Consider the following 21,423-nt stretch of genomic DNA (forward strand, 5'->3'; position numbering starts at 1 on the left):
GGAATGCAAAATGGTACAACCCCACAAAAGGGATTTGACAGTATCTGACACAACTACATATGCATTTAACCTTGACCCACTAATCCTATTTACATTCATTCACTCTGAAGCTCCAGCTCCAAAAAATAGGAAACGAGAGGTGTGCAAGGTTATTCATTGCCGCATTATTGATAATAACAGATTATTGGGGGCAATCTGTGTATGTACATGCAGAACAGATCGGTAGAATGTCTTTGTATGTCTATACCTTGGCATAACACGCAGCTGTAAAACCGAAAAATATCTTTATGCTTTGATGTGGATGTGAAGTGATTCCCAGGATATTTTTATGTAAAAGACTTGGATAGTGTGCTACATTTTTGTAAGAAGGAAAGTGTAGAAAGAATACATGCCCATTTTTGTAAAAGAAACATAAGAAGGATAAATCGGTGAAATTGGTTACCTGCAGGGAGGGATTCAAAGCAAGGAGTAAGTGCTAAGGGAAGGACAGAAACTTCTCCAAATGTACTGTTGGTATGGTTTGGATTTTTGACCCATGGAAATATTTTACTACACACAAAATAACATTAAATCATGGCACGTGGAGGAACGACCCTGAAGTTGAATGTAAACAGAAACAAATGAACCTACGTGTATCTTAAACTGATAAGATAACTAACTATACAGAAGGGAAAAAATTCAACCCAATTAACTTTTGGGCATGGTATTTGGGCTGTACATTCTCAGTGAGACATTCTCTAAAAATAAGAGCGGCAAAGAAATTTTGAACTTTATCCAACAGTATTGTTTGGTGGTGGTATGGGCATGGCTATTCCAAAACTATTTTGTACGTATTATGACAATGAGCAAATGAGTAAATATACTGATGTTCCTGAGAACCAGGGCGGTTGAAAACCTGTTGGAGAGAATCACCGTGCAAGAATGAGAGACACATAAGGAAGAGGAAAAGGAGAGGAAGAATCCTCCTATAGTAGTAGATTGGAATTAGAGGTGTGAATATCTGATTTTTTTTTAATGTTTATTTTTGAGACAGAGAGAGTGAGCAGGGGCAGGGGAGGGGCAGAGAGAGAGGGAGAGACACAGAACTCGAAGCGGGCTTCAGGCTCTGTGTTGTCAGCACAGAGCCCGACGTGGGGCTTGAACTCACGAACTGTGAGATCATGACCTGAGCTGGAAGTCGGACACTTAACCGACTGAGCCACCCAGGCACCCCTGAATACATGATTTTTTTTAAGCATTCATTTCTCCTCAAATTTATTGCAATATAACTGAGGGACACTAGCCGCATATACTTAAAGTATGCAATTTGTTCAGTTTTGACGAGTGTACATTCAAACAAAACCATCATTACCAAAAAGATAACATTTCCATTATTCCTGAAAGTTTCTTTGTACTCTTCAACATCCATCTCTCCTGTATCTCTGTCTCCATGAAACCACTGATCTTTTTTCTGTCATTATACAATAGAGTACATTTTCTGAAATGTTGTAGAAATAGGAGGATAGGATATGTATTTTTTCTTTGATTCTTTCATTAAACATGATTTGAGGGACGCCTGGGTGGCTCAGTCGGTTAAGCATCTGACTTCGGTTTGGGTCGTGATCTCACGGCCCGTGAGTTTGAGCCCCGAGTCGGGCTCTGTGCGGACGGCTCAGAGCCCGGAGCCTGCTTCGGATTCTGTGTCTTCCTCCCTCTCTGCCCCTCCCCTGCTCGCACTCTGTCGCTCTCTCAAAAATAATAAACATTAAAAAAATTTTTTAAATATGATTTGAGATTCATTCATGTTGTGTATCAAAGCTCATTCCTGTTTATAGTTTTCATTCCTAAGATTGAAATGGCTCTGTTATTATGTTCCTATAAGCTTGTAATTATTATACCTTCCTAATGAATTGTCCTTTTTGTCATTATGAAATGTCCATCTTTATTTCTAGGGATACTCTTTATCTTGAAGCCTATTTTATCTGGTCTTAACATGGCCCTTCTACCCTTCTTATGCTTACTATTTGCATGACATCTATTCACTTTATACCCAGCTGTATCTTCGTAGGTACAATGTGTCACCTGAAGGCAGTGTATCGTAGGGACTTGCCTTTGTATCCATTTCTGCCTTTTAATTGAAGGGTTTAGACCATTAGCAATTAATGTAATTATTAATATTGCTGGCTTTTTTTTTAATTTTTTTTTAACATTTATTTATTTTTGAGACAGAGAGAGAGCATGAACAGGGGAGGGTCAGAGGAAGAGGGAGGCGTAGAATCTGAAACAGGTTCCAGGCTCTGAGCTGTCAGCACAGAGCCCGACGCGGGGCTCGAACCCACGGACCATGAGATCATGACCTGAGCCGAAGTTGGACGCTTAACCAACTGAGCCACCCAGGCGCCCCTGCTGGCTTTTACTTCTAGCATTTTACCATCTGTTTTCTGTTTTCCCCTTTATTTTTGTAACTTTATCCTCCTTTTCTAGTTTTCCTTGGGATTATTTAAATAATTTTTAGCATTCTATTTTAGCTTATCAGTTTACTTACCTATTTATTTATGTATGTATTATTTTTTTTTAATTTTTTATTATGTCTATTTATTTTGAGACAGAAAGAGAGACAGAGTGCGAGTAGGGGAGGTGCAGAGAGAGAGAGGGAGACACAGAATCCGAAGCAGGCTCTGGGCTCTGAGCTGTCAGCACAGATGCGGGGCTCGAACCCATGAGTGCAAGATCATGACCTGAGTCGAAGTCAGATGCTCAACCGACTGAGCCCCCCAGGCGCCCCTGTATGTATTACTTTTTTACAGAGAGAGAGAGAGAGAGAGAGAGAGAGAGAGAACGTGAGGGAGTGCAATTGAGGGAGAGGAAAAGGCAGAGGGAGGGAGAGAATCTCAAGCAGGTCCCACATCCAGTGTGGAGCCTGATGTGGGGCTTGATCTCACCACCATGATGAGATCATGACATGAGCCGAAATCAATAGTCAAGAGTTGGATGCTTAACCAACTGAGCCACCCAGGCATCTCTAGCATTTTATTTTAATTTGTCATTGGCATATTGGCTACATCTCTTTGTATTATTTTGTACTTTTTTCTCTGGAGATTACAAATATATATACTTTCATATTTGAGTAAAATGTAGAAGTTTTGCAATCATATAGACTCCCTTATTATTCCCCTCAACTGATCTTTATGTTATCATTGTCATTTGTATCATATCATCATGTAATCTTTGCTTTTGGTGATGACATGTGTTTTAAAAAACTTAAAATGAAAAAAAAATGGTCTCTTATACTTACCCAGTTATTTGTTTCTGTTCCTTTCTGGTTTTCTTCCTTCATTCCTCAAGACCCAGCTGCCTTTTGTTATCATTCTCCTTCAACATGATGAATTTCCTTTAACAATTCTTACAATACAGGTATTCTTGTGACAAACTGTCTTAGTTTTCCTTCATGTGAAAATAGCTTCATTTTGACTTCATACCTGGAGGATATTTTTGCTGGCTATAGAATTCTGGGTTGATGGTGCTTTTCTTTCAGCACTTTAAAAATGATGTTCCACTGTCTTCTGACCTTCGGGGTTCCAATGAAAAATCTCCTGGCATTAGAATTCTTCTTCCTTTGTATGTAAAGTGTAGTTTTTCCTCTAGCTGCTTTCAAAGGCTTTTCTTCACCTTAATTTTCACCAATTCGATTATGATGGGTCTACGTGTGGTTTTCTTTAATTTTATCCTGCTTGGGGTTCATTAAACTTCTTGAGTCTTGAATCTATCAACATGAAATACAATAAAAATTCAGTAAGATATTAATGGGAGCCTGAAGCAGATACAGTGAGGGGCCAGAAGAGAAGCAGTCGGTTCTACCAAGTTGATGAAGGGAAAGAGATGCCCGGGAATGGATGTGAGCAGGCATGCAGAGTGTGGGAGAGGCGGTCTAGACATAGGGACAGTGTGAGCAACACCGTGCCGTGTGACCATGCAGACCTCAGCTCATCATTCTCCAGGACTCTTCAACTTCACAGTACCTTTTTAAAATGTTCTTTCTTTCTTTCTTTCTTTCTTTCTTTCTTTCTTTCTTTCTTTAAATAACCATCTGGCTTTGTTTTGTGAAACTCTTCTTTTTTAATGTTTATTTATTTTTGAGAGAGAGAGAGGCAGAGCGTGAGCAGGGAAGGGTCAGAAAGAGAGAGAGAGACACAGAATCTGAAGCAGGTGCCAGGCTCTGCGCTGTCGGCACAGAGCCCGACGCGGGACTCGAACCCATGAACCGTGAGATCATGACCTGAGCTGAGGCCAGAGGTTTAACCACCTGAGCCACCCAAGTGTCCCTGTTTTGTGAAATTCTTAACGAAGTCTCCAGGAGGGACATGGCTTCTCACTCTGTCCTGCCTTTCAAGGGTACAAATAGCATTTCTCCTTTTCCCTGTATCTTCTGAGGAGGTCTAACAAGGGGCTTCACAAATTAAAACAAGCAAACAACACAAAACAAAAACAAAAAAACGGAAACACCGCTATGCTTTGGACAGCATGTGGGGACTAATTCTGGTTTGTCACTTTATGAAAATACAGTGGCAGAACAAAGAAACTCAGTTTTTCCTATTAAAAAACCTGTCTTTTTAGATAGTAACAAGTTAATTGGTTGAGGCAGTTTGACTCTTAGAAACAGAATAAGTAAAAAAAAAAAAAAAAAAAATCATTTTCTCACCCAAACTTATACCAATTAAAACTAACCCTCCAAACCTTAGAAGTTTATCCAGCATTAATTACTATATTTAAGGGGCTAAAATTAAGTGCTTTGTTGGTTTCTCCAGATAATTTACATATCATTACTTTACAATTCATGTTGCAATGGTTTTTATTAAAATTAGTAAGTGAAAATGGAATAATATTACCTCTAAGCTTTCAGGATCTTAGGGTCAGAGCCATTTAGTTTTTTCTTCTTTAAAATTGTAATTGTCAATTTAAAAAATATATATATATATGTAGAATTTAATGATTTATTTTAAAAAGGAAAGCATGAAACAAAAATGAGTTAGTATTTACAATTTCACTGGGCTTGCATCAAACCCACAATTAAGGCTTTATAATACAGAGGGCAAGAAGAAAAACACAGAGAGAACCAGAGAAAAATCAGAGTAGAGAAGAGAAGGGCAATTTAAAAAAAAAAAAAAAAAAAAAAAGGAAAACAGAGGAAATGACGTTAACTTGGTTGACCCAGCATCTTCAAATGTATGCAACTGTGGAGCTGAGAGAACAGCCGAGCACCCACTGGTGCTCCCGGGGACACAGTTTGGGAGACTCTGGCTACAGGCATCCTCGAACCGCCCCCAGGAGTAGCATGTGTCATTTGTGCAAAGAGCTTGGAGTTCAAAGACAAAGACTGGAGCACTTGCTGGGAGCACAAATCGCCAACAGAGGGAAGCGGCCCTGGGTGACGACAGTTCGGTCCACGGCACTGTCTCGCCCACTCTAGACAAACGCACCCACCTGCCGTGCTCCTTCCATCCCCACGTCGAGACATCACAGGCACAGGGGCAGAGCGGCCTGCCCCAAATTCCTCAGATGAGGTTGGAGGGGTGAGGATGGGGGTGTTTGTCGTCCATGTCACCGTATGTCTCTAAGTGGGGAGGGGGGTGGTTGTTTCTGGAGCAGAGTCTCCTCAGAAACCCTCTCGCCACCCACATCCCTCTGCAGAGAGGATTTGGCCGGTGTGACATTTCCTGACAGCTCTGGCAGGCCTCAAGGAGACAATTAATGCCTCACAGCTGCCTCTACTAGGGAAGGTGCCGGAAGAGGAGGAAGGCGGGGAGGGAGGCAAGTGTGTAAATTTGCAAAAAGTTTTGAAAGCATAGTAGAGAATAGCGAGGGAACTGAATCAAAATCTTCAGAGGCATTGAACAGATGCCTCTTGGAATCCCCTCAAGGGCCGGAGAGTGGACACCTGAGGCAAACTTATGGCATCACCACAGAGAGAGGCTAGTAGAGCCTCTGTCGGAGCCTGTCTCCCTGGCCTGGATTCCTGGGCTGTGGGAACTTGAACCCTGCCTGCCTCATGCACGGGGATAGAAGGAGCCTAAGGTTGCAGGTGCCCAGCTGTCAGGGCCGGGGAGAGGGAGGGCCGCCCCTGGGAAAGTGCTTTCTGATAAAAAGTCAGACAGACAGAGAGATGAACGGGACTCCTTCCTTCCCAGACACCCCCACGTCTGCCCGGGCAGACAGATGGGCCTTTCCTCTGGGCTTTATAGATTAATGCGTCCTTCTTATCAATTATGGAGACAAGAAAGTGTAATTTTCTCCCCATGTTTATACTGTTCAGGATTAATCTGCCTGTAAATGGATAATCCGTCAGCTTTCCAAGACACTGAAGTGGGTAGGGGGTGGGGCAGGAAATGGGGAAGAGATTTACCAGTGGGTAATGCCATCTGCTTTATTAGGTTGTTTTATAAACCTGACATTCAATTTGTTCTGGAGGACTCGGTGACGGATTATTCTGTAAATTCCCAAATAATTACGATAACCGGAGAAAGAGAAAAAAGGGGGAGAGGAAGGTGGGCTTGGAGGGGTGGGGGTTGCCAGCACCTCTGTGAGTGATGGTTCCAGGGGACAACAACGTCTGTCCCCAGCCCCCTCTAGGGTGGGGGGAGGTTGACAAAAAGGGCCTGGGCACCCTTCAACCCCTGGTCTCATCCATTATCTCCCTTCCCCCATCTTCCAACATTCAGAGTCTCTGCTCTCCCCAACAAGATGGCGAATTCAAGTGAGCCAGGATGGTGTTATCAGGGTGTACATCATAGACTTTCTCCTGTCACCTGAGTCTGAATCCCAGGGTCTCCTTACTAGCTAAGCGAGCTTGGGCAAATGACTTCAACTCTCTGCGCCTCAGTTTTTTTTTTTTTTTTTTTTTTGCTTGTAAAATGGAGACACCACTGGCACTTACCTCCCATGGCTGCTACTAGGATCAGATCAGTTCCTGCATGGAAGGCACTTAGACCAGTGCTTGGGGCAGACTGAGCGCTGTATAAACTACTGTCTATTGCATTTTTATCCCACAGACCCGAGCCTGCTGCTGACCATATAGTATGCTCTGGATAGATACCAGATGGTTGAGTCTGAAAAATCAGAATGGGAGAATCAGAATCTCAGTGCTGATAAGCCCCTTAACAACCTGAGCCTTCACCACCCCACCCCACCCCCCACCCCGCCATCCCCTGCCTGAACACTGCCAGGGACAAGGAGCTTTCTACCTGCCATGCGGGTGGCTAGTCCCATCTCAGTTCTGTGAGTCCTCAAATAAAGACCAAACCTGCCTTCCCCTAGCAGAGCCCTCCCAAAGGGTTAACCCTGCTGGGTTTGCAACGGGAGGCAGGGGAGAGCCCCTCTGGTAAAGCATAGGCTTGATTATGAGCTCTGAGAGCTCGTTTTTCAGCAGAATGCTATTCAATTACCCCGTGCACGCTTATCTTTTAAATTTCCAAATGCTGCCTTCCACGGCTCTGTAATCTTATTTGCCACTTGTGCTTGGGGTGGGAGTGGGCGGGGGGAAAAGAAGCCACACAGTGTGTGCCCATCCTTGTGTTCTGGGGTACGAGGGGGTGGTCACGGATCCCATGCAGGGTGAGAGAGGTGGCAGGACTGGAATCCTTATTGCCTGCTCTCTCTGGCCACCTCTGTCCCTTTGTCTTTCCAAGCATAGATGTGTTGCCACAGTTGGTTACCCAGATAGAGAGGTTCAGGGACTGGAGCCACTCTCTGCCACTTGCTGGCTTTACACTAGCATTTACTCAGACCCATCTTCTATTAAGGGAGCGCTACAGGAACTTACAACTATGATCAGAGGACATGAATGTGATGCTCACTTCCTTCAGTGAGTGTCCTGCCTTGCCACCAGGCCCCCTCGGGGACCTTACGAGTAGCCACCCTTCACCACCTGCCGTCCTCCCAGAGTCTCTGGCTGAGCTGACCAGTGAAGGCAATCTGTAGAAACTGGAGGAGGTGCCTGCATTTTCAAATGTGCAGACACCAAAGCAAGGCTGCAAGCATCACGAAGGATCGGGGAAGCATGACACCATCAAAGGAACAAAGTAAAGCCGTAGTGATTGACCCTAAAGAAATGGACATCTACAAGCTGCCTGACAAAGAATTCAAAATAACTGTCTTAAAAAGAAATGAAAAGGCCAGCCACAGACTGGGAGAAAATATTCACAGTTTATACATCCGACACAAGACTCACCTCCGGAATATACGAAGAATGTTTGTAATTCAATAATAAGAAAACAAACAACTCAGTTTTAACATTGGCAAAAGACGGCACTCCCAAAAGAAGGTAGAGAAATGTCCAACAAGCACGCTAAAAAGGTGGCCAACACCTGTAGTTAAATTAAAACCACAGTGAGATACCACTTTGTACTCAATAGCGCAACTCAGATATTAAGAGTAGACGATACCAAGAACTGGCAAGGCTGTGGAGGAACTAGAACTTTCATACGCTGCTGGCGGGCATGCAAAACTGTACAACCACTTTAGAAGTGAGTTTCACAGTTTCTTAAAAAGTTAGACACACACCAGCTCTTCAGTTATCACGTATTTACCAAAGGGAATTGAAAACATGTGTCCGCACAAAGATTCGTATACAAATGTTCACAGCAATTTTATTTGCAATAGCCCACGACTGGAAACAACCTAACTGTCTATCGACAGGTGCACGGATAAACAAATTGTGGTACGTCCATACAATAGAATACTACTTAGCAGTGAAGAAAAGAGCGAACTATGGGGGCCTATATAGCTACCTGCATCAATCTCAGAAGTGATACGCTGAGTAAAAGGAACCAGATACACCAGAAAGGACATTTTATGTATGTCTATGCATATGAAGTTCGAGAACAAGCGACATGACTCTGCGGCGCCGGAAATGGGGTCCAGGATTTCCAGGGGTGGAGATGGGAGCCTGACAAGGAAGGGGAACAAGGGAGCTTTCCGCCGTGATGGAAAGGGTCATTGCTTAATGGCAGCAGTGGTTCCGTGACTGGATTTACTTGTCACTGCAAATCAAACTGCACACATCACATGGGCGCGTATACACGGTATGGTATATTCCTCGATGAATAAACTATTTCTCGATCAGAACAAGCGAGGGGAGGAGGAGGAAAGCCCTGAGCCCACGCCGCCCCCATCCTGCTGTTCCATCATCAAACAGCACGCTGCAGGTCTAACCAAGGACAAGGAGCCTTTACGTCAGAGTTGTTGTAAAGATTCAGAGTGGCCTCAAGCATTTAGAACAGAGCCTGAGGACTGCGCACAGTAAACGGTGGCTGCTGATGTGACAGCTGATGGTGGGCTGAAGCCACCGGGAGAGCAGGAGAGCGAGCTCAGCAGGCAGGAGGCCCGGGCTGCGGGAGGGAGCAGAAGAGCCGGCGAAGGCCAACGTCTCTCAGGAAGGATCCTTCCTTGCCTCTTCCAGCTTCTGGGAGCCCCAGCCGTTCGTTGGCTTATGACTGATGGTGTCCCTCCAATCTCTGCCTCCATTCCCCGCACGGCCGTCTTCCCTCTGTGCCTCTGTCTGTGCCCATATTTCCCTCTTCATATAAGCACAGCAACCACATCGGATCCCCCCCCTCCAACAACTCCAGTCTAACCTCATCTCAGCCTGTTTACACGGCACGGAACAGACCCTACTTCCAAATAAGGTCCCATTCACCGGCACCAGCGGTTGGGACTTGAGCATATCTTTGCGGGGGACACAGTCCAACCCATAACACCGGGGCTCTGCCCTACACACTGAATGTATCTGTGAGGATGGTCGGCGTACACGTGCGTGCAGGCGTGCCTTCACACGTCCGTGCAGTGCCCGTGTGGAGCTGTACGCGTGCTGTGCACACCCGTATGCTCTTTCCGGGTGGCCCCAAGCACTGGGTTCTGTGCGGGAGTCTCAGGTTTATATCAAACATGGGAGTTTCCGTCTTTAACAACGGGCTGGGTTTCTCCCCAGCCCGTTCTGAGATTCCTCACCTGCCTCCGGGCCCCTGCGCTCACCCGCAACACGATGGGTTTTCAACGGCTTCTCACTAATAAAACGGTTATTTCCTGACTGACACATTCCTTCCTCTAATTATACACTTACGTCCGCCCCTGGCTCATTCAGGAGAAGAGACAAAAGGCCCGGGACCCAGGCTGACTCAGGGCACACACGCTCACACGCACACGCTCACTCACACGCTTTCACAAGGAGCAGTCAGGGTGTGGTTCTCAGAGCGCGTGATGGACCCTGGGGGCCTTCTTGACCGAGATACCTACCTGCAAAACTCCCCAGAGCACTTCATGGCACCAGAGGCTTCTACCAGAGCTGCATATGTATTTAAAGACCCAAACATAGGGGCGCCTGGGTGGCTCAGTCGGTTAAGCGACCGACTTGGCTCAGGTCATGATCTCGTGGTCCGTGAGTTCGAGCCCCGCGTCGGGCTCTGTGCTGACAGCTCAGAGCCTGGAGCCTGTTTCAGATTATGTGTCTCCCTCTCTCCCTCTGACCCTCCCCCATTCATGCTCTGTCTCTCTCTGTCTCAAAAATAAATAAACGTTAAAAAAAAAATTAAAGACCCAAACATGAACATCATCATCTCAAAACCCGGTAAAAATTAGGTAAAGATCCCAATAATAATCCATCCCGAAAATGTTACTGTAAGGCTGAGGCAAGTTTCTCTACCAGCAAGTGGGGGCAGGCGGTCGGCATGTCACTCCGCATGGCCTCGAAGTCACTGGACAGGGCGCCCAAGCCACAGAGTCTCTCTGCCTCCTTTCAAAGAAATGCAGTTTAAGAAAGGGGGAAGACAGTTCAAGGCCACGTATCAACCTCCTCATTTTACGGAAAGAAAGACTGAGACCTACAAAGTAATTCAGCGTTGCCGAAGCACAGGGACCCAGTGTCTCCTACCGGATCTTTCCGGCACAGCGTTCTTTCCTCCTCACCTGCCCCACCCACTCCATCTCTCGGGCTTTGGGGGTGAGGGTGGTGAAGGAGGATAGAGGAAAGACTCCCCTCCCCACCCAAGAGGGCCACAGGAGAGTGTCTTATAAGGCTCAGAAGTCCTCCTTCCACCTGCAGATTCCTCCATAGCCCAGTCCTCCCTTCCGGAAAGTCCATGGCACCCACCGCCTGCCCTAGCCGGCTCCGATGAGCTGTTTAACCCAGAGACACTACTGCTTCGGTGCTTTGATCCTGTAGGCACCTGCGGCTTTTTCTTCTATTTTTCACTGCAGGGTGGATGCTGGGTTTTCTTTCCTTGTTACAGGCTGTGGTCGGGCTGCCCACTGCCTCTCCAAGGCCACCGGATGAGGTCCATCAATAGGACAGTAGCAGCAACTGGATTTGGGATGCCTTTTGCAGAAGGGATTTGCACCAATTCAGAATCGGCGCTTTCTACAAGCCTCTTTTTTGGAAGAGGTTGGAGAGGAAGACGATGTGCATGAAAATCACGGACGTACATATAGAGATGATGCTAAGAGGCACGTCTTACCTGCCCGGTTGAGCAGCAAGCTTTGAAGGCAGGTCCTCCTCTTATATGTCTGTGTCCCCCATAGCACCCACACACACAGTGAGGCATCAGCTGGGGGATCTGGGACAGTCACTTCCCCTCTCTGGGTCTTAATTTGCCCCTCTGTGTGGCGGGGACTTAGATCTCCCATGAGGTCACCCAGTCTCGACGTTTCTTGAACATCAGTGTCACCACCCAGAGTCTACACCGTGAGCCTTTCAGACACATGCTCTGTCACTGGCATCTCCCTCTGCAGGAAATCCTTACAGACCCCTCCATCACAGAGTGCCCCGCTAACCACAGTAAATGCGGGTATGTGCAGCCAGGGCGGGGGAAAGGAAACACCCTCTAATGGAATGCCTGACTTCTGCAACAGTGGCCCAGCCTTTGAGGGTTCCTATCTCCAGTCCCCGAGTTGCTCTCCTCCCACCAAAACTCCCCGCAGTGGATCACGTCCATCAGTGGGGACGGAGTCGAGAGCTGGAAGAGCCCATAAAGAGGAAAAGCCCTAACGAAGCTCTTCCCTGGCAGACAGCCCGAGAAACGCAGGTGGAAGTGAACAGAGGCAGAGGCGAGTGACGATTTTCAGGACAAATCTTTCTATCTCTGATGAGGGAAAACACATTCCAAAGTAACTGCCTGAGACAAGAACAGGGTGGGACACAAGCTGACGAAGGACAACTCAGAATCAGGAATTAGGGGAGGACTCCGCACACGCGGCTAGTGAGGGTGAATTTCAAGGGAACTGTAGGCAGTGTGGCTCCCTGAGCAGACCGGGGCACGTAATTCTCGTTCCACTCTGGGGCTTCACCCTTCTCAGCTAAACCCTCCCTTGTTGGGGTTGCCCTTGAGACATCGTTGTGCCTCTAGCGACCCCTCTGCCCTCACCCCCACCTTGCGGAAAGCTTGCCTCCCTGGAAGTGTGACTACTCCATACATACTATGTCTTTGTGGGTGGGCAGAGCGGGGGTGGGGGGGGGTAGGGGGGTGGGGGGGTAGGGGGGGTGAGGGGGTGGGGGGGTGGGGGGGTGGGGAGTGGTATCCACCCCCACCCTTTAAAGGTCCAGGAGTGGAATTTGTGGGCTGGGCCCAGCTGGCTCTTTCTTCTAAGTCTCCACTCCCCTGCCATCCCCTCCCTCTACCCTGCGCAGCAGAGTTGTTTTGCCAGCAGCGCCTTGCTCAAGGTCAGGGAGCGGGCGGTGGTTCCCAGCACTGCTATCACCTGACATTTACTTTACAGGCTGTTGACTCCCAAACAATACAGTGCATGCCGATTTGCAGGGTACCTTCCGTCTAGTTTTCCAGTAAGCCATTCTCACCAAACAAACACGCAGGGTTCCCCTGGCCCTCGCGCGGACCTGGAAAAACACAGCGCCTGGCTCAGTTCCCAGAGCTGGGTTCGCGGGTCCGCGGCCGGCCAGCGCCGGCCACGCCATGGCGCCCAATTTCCACGAGAGGGCAGCCGCGGGCCGCAGAACCCCCGACCGCGCCCGTCTTCCCGGGCCGACTCGCCTGCGCCTGCGCAGACCGGCGGCCGCTGTGGCCCAGTGCCCGGCCCGCGCTTCCGGCCGCCGGGGCGGAGCGGGCTGCCGAAGGGCCTCCAGCCGGAGCAGCGGTTCTGGGTCCCGGGAGGGAACAATAGGCGGATTTCATCCGTCGGGGCCGACCAGCCTTACTCCGAGGCCCCCGGGCCGCGATAAGAGGAGTGAGCTTCGGTCGTGGCCCAGGGGTTAGAATTTCCGCGCCGGCTGACCTCGGGGCTCGCAGGCCTCCCCCGCCGGCCTCCCGCTCTCCCACCAGCCCCAGGGCCCCTCCCGCGGCCCACCCTCTGCCAGTCTGGCTCTGTTTTTTGAGCAAGGTCGCCTTGGCCTCTCATTTCCGGAGGTCGCACCGGCCAGGGGTCCCCGGGAGCGGGCACGGGCCACAGGGAACGTCCAGTTAACAGGCAGCCCTAGTAAAGGGGCTGTGGGCTGCGGGCCCTCACTGCGCATAAAGACCTGCACGGTCAGAGCTGGAAACGACTTAAAGGATCGGCCAGGCAGCAGTGAAGAAACGAGGGAAGTACATGAGTCCAGGTCACGAAATTTGCCAGGGAGGAATAAATCAGACCTTGTCTGTTCCCTACGCAGGACCCAGTAATAGTTTCCCTACCTCTTGGGAGAAAGTGGGAGCTCCTGAAGATGGTCTCCAGGCCCTCCAGCTCCATCTACCCCTGCTTATTCTCCAATACACCCTACCCCCCCTCTTTCTACTGGTTCTACTCCATCTTAGACTTTGCACATGCGGCTTCACGACCCCAGCCTCCCGGGGCCCCAGCCTCTGCTGGCTGCCTCCTGCTCAACGTTTAGACTTTGGCTTACACGCCATTTCCCCTGGAAAACTTCCCGTGCTTTCCCTGTGCTCCTCACATGGAACCCTACACAGCACATGCTGGGGGTAGACCCCACGCACCACCCTGTTTGTTCACTCCTGTAGTCCTCTTCTCGGCCCAGATTGTGAAAGGCCTACAGTAAGTCCACGTTCATATTATGTCCCCGGCATCTAGGCCAGTCTTGGGCCCAAGATCAGGACTCCATAAATATGTGATGAATGAATGGGCCAGAGCTAGCTTATCTAAGGCCCCAGCCTCTGGACCTGTGTACTTTTCACTACATTGCCCTTTGGCCCTTTCACTCTTGTAACTAAAATAACCAGATTTATGGTATAGAAGGGCCTATGATATAGGGCACAGGAGGGGAAACCAAGTGTCCAAATGAAAGTCACTTCCTGGCAGAATTATCACGTTCTTTGCTTTGGCGGCGAGGAGAAAAACTTCCAATGGCGTGTTGGAACATGATGTTCTCCCAATCTCTGTATTCCAAATGGTCAGTTCTAACTTACTATTCTGGTTATTCTACTTAGAGAAATGACGTCGCCAAACAGAGATTTCAAACCACGTTCCTACAGTTTGGCAGAAGTGTTCCGGGGGCCCAATGTGCCCACTTCAATCCGAGCAGCACCATTTTTATTTAGGTCTTTCTTGTGGGGGGGGGGAAGAGCCAAGATTCCTCTTAATGCTTCATGAAAGTTTTGAGTCCACGGCACCAAAGGATTGTGATGTAGAGGAGCTCAAAAGCTGTGAACAATCATTAACAGCTAATCATTTCAAAGGGCTATAGCCTATGTTCTCAGTAAAGTACGTATCACAACTAGCCAACGTGCCAACCTGCCAACCTATTGACCCACCGAGCCCCATTCCTTTCCTTTTATATGGAGTCTGTTCCCTGCTACCCAATGGGGAGTCTGATGTTTAATGGATATAGCAAGGAACTGGGAGGTATTTTTTCAGATTTTGTTGGATTTACACAAGGAGTTGCTATGTTACTTCTTTTGTGTCCTTTATTTTTATTTTTTAAGCTTATCTGTTTATTCTGAGAGAGAGGGAGTGGGAGAGGGGCAGGGAGAGAGAGAACCCCAAGTAGGCTCTGTGCTGTGAGCACAGAGCCCAACTTGGGGCTCGAACTCACAAACTGTGAGATCATGACCTGAGCCAAAATCAAGCATCACGGGCACCTGGATGGCTCAGTCGGTGGCATCTGACTTCCACTCAGGTCATGATATCACGGTTCGTGGGTTTGAGCCCCATGTCAGACTCTGTGCTGACAGCTCAGAAGCGTGGGGCCTACTTCAGATTTGTGTCTCCCTCCCTCTCTGCCCCTCTCCCACTTGCTCTCTCTCTCTCCCTCTCTCTCTCAAAAATAAATAAACATTAAAAAAAAAAAAAAGAGCCAGATGCTTAACCGGCTGAGTCACCCAGGCACCCCTCTTATTTATTTATTTATTTATTTATTTATTTATTTATTTATATTACTGGGGCATTTATTTTTTGTTCTTATATATATACTTTTCTTTGATGGCCAAGAGAAGTAAGAATTAGTGAAATTCGGCTTCCAAAGATTTTGCTATCCATACATGAAAGTTGCTCACCGGGTAATTTTCTTTTTCGCTTTATTTTATTTACTTTGATTTAATTATTTTAGAGAGGGGGAGAAGGAGACAAAGAGAATCTTAGGCAATCTCCAACTCTTGATTTTGATTCAGGTCATGATCCCAGGGTCCTGAGATCGAGCCCTGAGTTGGGCTCTGTGCTGAGTGTGGATCTTGCTTGGGATTCTCTCTCTCTCTTTCTCTCTACAGAAAAGAAAAAAGTCAGATGCTCAACCAACTGAGTCACCCAAGTGCTCTGCTCTGTTACTTACTTGAAGAAAAAGGGACAGTTGGGTATTTCATATTTCTCTTTTAAAAAAACCTTTTTTGATTAAAGCTCTAAATTTTTTTTTTTTTCTTAAGTGCCCCTTCCACCCCCAAAGATGTCCAGGTCCTAGTCCCTGGAACCTGTGAATGTTACCTTACACGGCAAGAGAAATTTTACAGATGTGATTATGTTAAAGATCTTCAGGAGATTATCCTGGATTATCCACATGGGCCTATTGTAATCAAAAGAAGGTTTTATAAGCAGGAGGTAAGAGAGTCAGTCAGAGCTGTGTCAGTGGAAACAGAGGTTGGAGTGACACAGTGCGAGAAAGACTTAGCTGAATACTGATGGCTTTGAGGCTGGAGGAAGGGTCTGGAAACCGAGGACTGCAGGTGTCCTCCAAGAGGTAGAAAAAGGCAAGGAAACAGATTCTCCCCTGGAGCTTCCAGAAGGAACACAATCCTGCCGATTCCTTGATTCTAGGCCAGGGAGTCACATTTGGAATTCTGACCTCCAGAAGCGTAAGATAGTAAATTTGTGTTATTTCTAGCTGCCACAGTTGCGGTAATGTGTTAACAGCAACAATAGGAAATTAACGCACGACCCCTCCCGGGGAAAAAAGAAAATCCTGCTGTAGACCCACATTCATAGAAAGGGATGAACTGGGGAGAGGAGACAACTGGGCAAGAGCTGTTAAGAAGACAAGGGGCTCCTGCAACGCGGGTAAGAATGTCAGAGGCTACCCACGTGTGTGATGTATACGTAGGTTCTTTCTTATTCCAACATGGGTATGAGCTGGCGCCACGGAGATATACGGCGCAGTACTTGTCTGTGGCTGCATCTTCCATATTAACTATTTGTGTAGCCCTTTTTATTTCCCCTGCCAGCCTGTGCTTTTCCGTGATGGCATTCCTCATCAGGTCCTGGTCCTTTCCTCTGCCTTGTATGAATAACCCCGCCTTGCATTTATGAGGCATCTCCCACTTCCCCAAGCTTTTCTGCAGCCATTCCCCATTTTGAGCCCTACCACAACTCTCGTGGGGTCGGGCAAGGCCACGAGTAGTGTTACCAATATATTTCACTGTCTCACGCAAGTTCTCCAACACCCAGGCCCTTCTGTCCCCGGTAGCCCACCCATTTTCTCTGCAAGGTGAACTCTAGGCCAGGGGTGAGAATGTGGAGGTGCTGTGGGCCTGGAGGGGTCCTGAGACTGTGAGCTCAGGGCCACCCAGAGTTACTGTGTGCAACTCCTTGGGCTTCTAACCTCTGAACCTGGAAGAAAAATGCTTTTGCCCAGCTTGGGGGCGGGGGGCGGCGGGGAACTGCACCACGGTGAAACCTTTTTCACTGTTCTTCTCAAGGACGTGGAGTAATTGGATAGGAAGAAAAGAGGTCAACCCCTGGTTCGGGGCAGGGGAGGGCAGGCAGGCCAGGCTGACTGTCAGGGGTCCCCAGTCTGAGCCCCCTCCTCATCCCCAACTGTCCTACAGAGGCTCTACGGTGAAGGCAGGCAGGAGGGATGGGCATGCTTCTGGTCCGGGTTTCAGGGCCTGGCGGAAGGGAGCGTCAGAAGAGAGCGGTACCCATAATTCTTTGCATGCCATCCACATCCTCCCAGAGACAGCCGTGTCTCTGGTTAGAGACGGTTTCGGGCCATAGGTCCCCATATATCAGGGGTCTAAGCTTGCCCTGAAGCTTGCAAGTCACTTTGCCTGGATCGCACTTCCTCTGCAGAATGTGGGTAACACCTATCCTGCAAATCGCTGGGAGGATAAAAATAATACATGGAAAATAGGAAGCACTCAAATGACAGCTCTATTATTTACAGCCAAACAAACCGAGAGGGGAAGTGGATTTCTCAAAGTTGGGCAGCTGATAAACGGAATCAAGACCCCATTTTCAACCCAAGTCTTCAGTTTCTCATCCAAAGGCCCTCCACTTCCCACAACCATCTGTGGCCCGGCGTGGGACAACCACCCTGCCCCGCCCCCCTCCCCCCCCCCCCCCAAGACAAATCTTCCCAGCTCGGCTCACACAGAGAGAGCAGCAGGGGCTGCTTCTGCGCGCGGCCCCCACCCAGAACCCGCTGGAAGCTGAGCGCCGCACAGCTGCACACAACTGGCAACCCTCCCGGCTGGATCCCCGAAGGGCGGCGCCGCGACCCTAAACCTCTGCGCGGGGAGACGTCAGGGCGGCCGCGTGCGTCTCCTCCCTCCGGCCGCTGTCCCGACCGCCGCCCCGGAGCACAGGGGCACTGAGCCCGCGGTCAGGGCGGACCCCGGAGCGGCGCCAGGCACAGCCTGGCTGGCGAAGCTCCCCGCGCGCCTCCGCTCCCGGGTGCGAGCGCTTCGAGCCGGGGCAGCCTGGGGCAGCGGGGAGTAACCGGGAGCGCACGGAGCCAGGGCGCACGCACATCTGCAAACCCGTCCGCAAAGCTCTCCCTCTGCAAGCGTGTCGGGTTCGCGCGAAGGCCGGGCGGGAGGAACCCGGGGCGGCCGGGGGAGGCCTCGCGAAGTCGGCCCGGGGCGGCCGGGAGGCGACGGGAGAGGGGCCTGGCCCGCCGCCTGCAGGGTTCAGACGGGGCCAAGGAAGCCAAAAGCCGGCCGGCTCGCGCCAGCGCCAGGAGCCAAGGCTGACGCGGGGTGCTGAATAATGTTTGGACGGCGGGCGCAGCCCCCGGGCTCGGCGGGGACGCGCGCAAGGGGCGGGCGGCCTCCCTCGGCGCCTCTGCCCCGAGCCCGCGCAGCACGTTCCGCTGCGGGAGCGCTCCCGTCGCGGGCCCTGCCACCGCCGCGTCTGCCCCGAGGGCGGGCAGCAGGCGATTCCAACCCCACTCGGCCCCTCGGGTCTCCCTGTTCTGGCGCGTGCCGGGGATCCCTGAGCAGATCGTGGGAGGACAGGAAATGCGGGCCCACTCCCCACGAAAGCAGTCCACCCGCCCCGCGCATGTTCCCAGGCGGGACAGCCCTGGGGCCCAGCGCTGAGATGGCTTGCGCGCAGAACTTCCTGAAAGTGAGCACCTGCTTTGGGAAGATGACAAGAACGGGGAACCCTGAAACTCAGCTGTGCTGAGACCCTGAAACTCACCTGTCGTGAGCCACAAAGGGGCCTCACACAGCCCTGTTATCCCCTTACTGTCATTAACAAGACTGTAAACATAAACAGGTTTGTATTTTACCTGGGCGCTTTCAACCCATCTTTCCTCCTTATCCTTACAGCAACCCTGTGACGCAGACAGAGCTGGTACCTATTCATTTTACAGGTGAGAAGTCGTAGGAGTGAGAAAGACCTGAGTTTCTGTGCCCATTTGCCCAGCCGAGCTCTGTCAACCAAAGGCTGACCCCCTTCTCCCTCTCTCTCTCCCTCTCTCTCTTTCTCCTTCCCTCAGCGGGAAGCCACATTTCCACCCCCTGCAACATTCTTGAAGACGGTGGCCTCTATTTCTCTGAGAAATTAGGCCTTCTAGTCTTCTGCTGCCTGGAGAGGTGGTGATAGCAAGTGATGACGAAGCAGGTTCTCCTTACAGCAGGACACATTCTGTGAGTGGCCTTCTTGATGCTTTCCTTCCAGCTGCAAGGAGGATCAGCACTCCTTGCCCTGGGCAAGTAGTTCTCAAAGTCTAGTCCTCAGACTGGCAGCCGGAGCGCCACCCAGGAACTTGTAAGAAGTCCATTTGCAGCCTCTGCTCCACCCCAGACCTCCTGAATCGGACACTCTGGAGGCGGAGCCCAGCAATTTTGTTTTAAGGAACCATCCAGTGGATTCTGTGATACATGCTGAAGTTCTGGGAACCACTGTTCTAGAAAAACCTCTGCAGAAGCAGACTCCGAATCCAAGAGCCTGACTGCCGCACTGCTGAGGAGGTCCGAGAAGGCAAGAAATGAACTGGTCTGGCGATCGGCAGCAGTGTGATGGGTCCATTCCTCAGATTCTCTGTTAACTCTGTGTGTGTGTGTGTGTTTGTGTGTGTGCGCGTGTGCATATGTGGGTAAACCTTTGGGGCCACATAAGAGATTGGAAAGAAATGGGGTCTTTCAGGGCGCCACACAATACTGCGTTCACACACCCACTCGACTCACACACCGAGTGTTCCTGCTGTGGACCAGTCCCTCAACTTGCTAAGGATGATCTGGATGTTCACTGATTCTTTGAGTTGGAAGAAACAGGTGCAACCAGGTCATGTCACGCAGTGGAACAGCATTGCTAGGTACGAGGAAACACGTGAAATGGACACCGTTGTTTTGTTCTCCCTGGCTGACAGGAAGCTGACCCTGACTCAGTTGAAGGGTAGAGCCAGCCTGTGCTTCCGGGAAGGGGGGGGGGGAGGGGGGGCAGGCTGCACTCCTCCCCAGTGCTTAATGTAGGGATGGGTACCAGGTATGATTCCAACCAGTGACAGAGCAGGGAAGCTTGCTGGGGAGCGGTTGGAAAATTTTCCTCCCTGTCTGACAGGGTCACAAGAAACATGCATTTCCTTTTTTATCTCTAGGTGCCACTGCCCGGAATCACTACAGTCTTTCTGAAAAGACAGTGACACATCGGACTAGAGGCGCAGGCAGCATATTGAGGGTGGCAGAGAAGAGAGTTAGGAAACACTTGGTATCTTCAGGATGTTGTTCAGCCACCAGGTTCATGGATTTGGAGAGGTGGGGGAGGGGCGCGTCTTGGGATTTTCCTGTTAAATGAGATGGATTATCTTTCTTATCTAGACCACTTCAAGTGCGGTTTTCTTTTGCAGCCCAAACCTTCCGAGTACAACGAGTGAGACCAGAATCTCCCTGCGATACACAAGCAGAAATGCAAGTCCCATGCGGCATCAGAGGGGTTATCAGGAGGACGTTCAGAGGCTCTGACAACGCTAGGCCTTAGATCGGCTGGTGTCCCGCATCTGTCTGTCTCAAGAGTTTCCGGCTCTGTTGCTCACGCTGTCGGTCCCTTTTTGTGTCTGTTGTTTCCACTTTCTGCCGGTTTCCAGGTCAGATTTTCAACAATGAGAAACGGACTCGCCTCGTTGAGCAGCACAGCTTCTGATGGGGAAGGACTTCTCATGTGGGGCCTCCTCCTGGGTCGCTGGTCAGTCTGTGCATTGGCTGTCGTTGAATCAGGGTCCTGCTCCTGGGAAGGAGGGTGGATACGGAACGTGGCCAGCCCCACTCAGCCCGAGGCAGAGGCCGTGGGCTGGGAAGCCTCCCTGACAAGTAAACAAGGCCCTTGGCAGGTACTGAGACTGACTTGCCACCACAGCCTTCTCGGGGAACAATGAAATGGCAGCGCTGAGCCAACCAGGGTCAGAACAAAGGAATCCACTCCAACCACAACCCCCCTCCGCTGTTGATCTGTCATACACCCGACAGTCCGGGGGGGTCTGGCCAAAACGTGTGCCTGGGTGCCTCGATCTGCCTCCAGACGCACAGTCGAACTGCTCAGAGACTATCCCCACCCCGGGTGGGTCCCCGCAGGAAGGAGGCGCCCTTGCTGCCTGCCCCGAACGCGCACACCACACATGATTTTTCCATATGGCACTTTATGGCAACTGTCTGCAGGGTTGCTTTGTTGTGTGCCGCATCAGGAAAGCCTTCGCGGTGCCGCCTTGCACTGGGATGTGCCCGCAGCCGCCGCGCTGACGGAACTGAGAGTAGAAGGGACAGCAAACGACCGCAGCAGAATGTTTCCTAAAGCCACGCTTTA

At 50.0% G+C, this 21,423-nt stretch overlaps 2 long non-coding RNA genes across 2 annotated transcripts in view; one reads left to right on the forward strand and one right to left on the reverse strand.

The window, feature by feature from the left end:
• LOC131495672 (uncharacterized) overlaps positions 1 to 7,076 on the reverse strand; it is a 35,051-nt gene extending 27,975 nt beyond the window's left edge. The window contains exons 1-2 of the long non-coding RNA XR_009254060.1: positions 6,911 to 7,076; positions 3,275 to 3,742 (exon numbers count right to left, since the gene is read on the reverse strand). This is a non-coding gene — a long non-coding RNA (uncharacterized LOC131495672). The remainder of the gene's footprint in view (positions 1 to 3,274; positions 3,743 to 6,910) is intronic.
• A 10,676-nt stretch (positions 7,077 to 17,752) lies between these two features.
• Positions 17,753 to 21,198, forward strand: LOC131495496 (uncharacterized). The gene is made up of 3 exons (XR_009253985.1): positions 17,753 to 19,942; positions 20,225 to 20,334; positions 20,474 to 21,198. It is a non-coding gene; the product is annotated as an uncharacterized LOC131495496 (long non-coding RNA).
• Positions 21,199 to 21,423: the final 225 nt, after the last annotated feature.

Source organism: Neofelis nebulosa, chromosome 15, assembly GCF_028018385.1.
Source record: "Neofelis nebulosa isolate mNeoNeb1 chromosome 15, mNeoNeb1.pri, whole genome shotgun sequence".
Taxonomy (NCBI): Eukaryota; Metazoa; Chordata; class Mammalia; order Carnivora; family Felidae; genus Neofelis; species Neofelis nebulosa.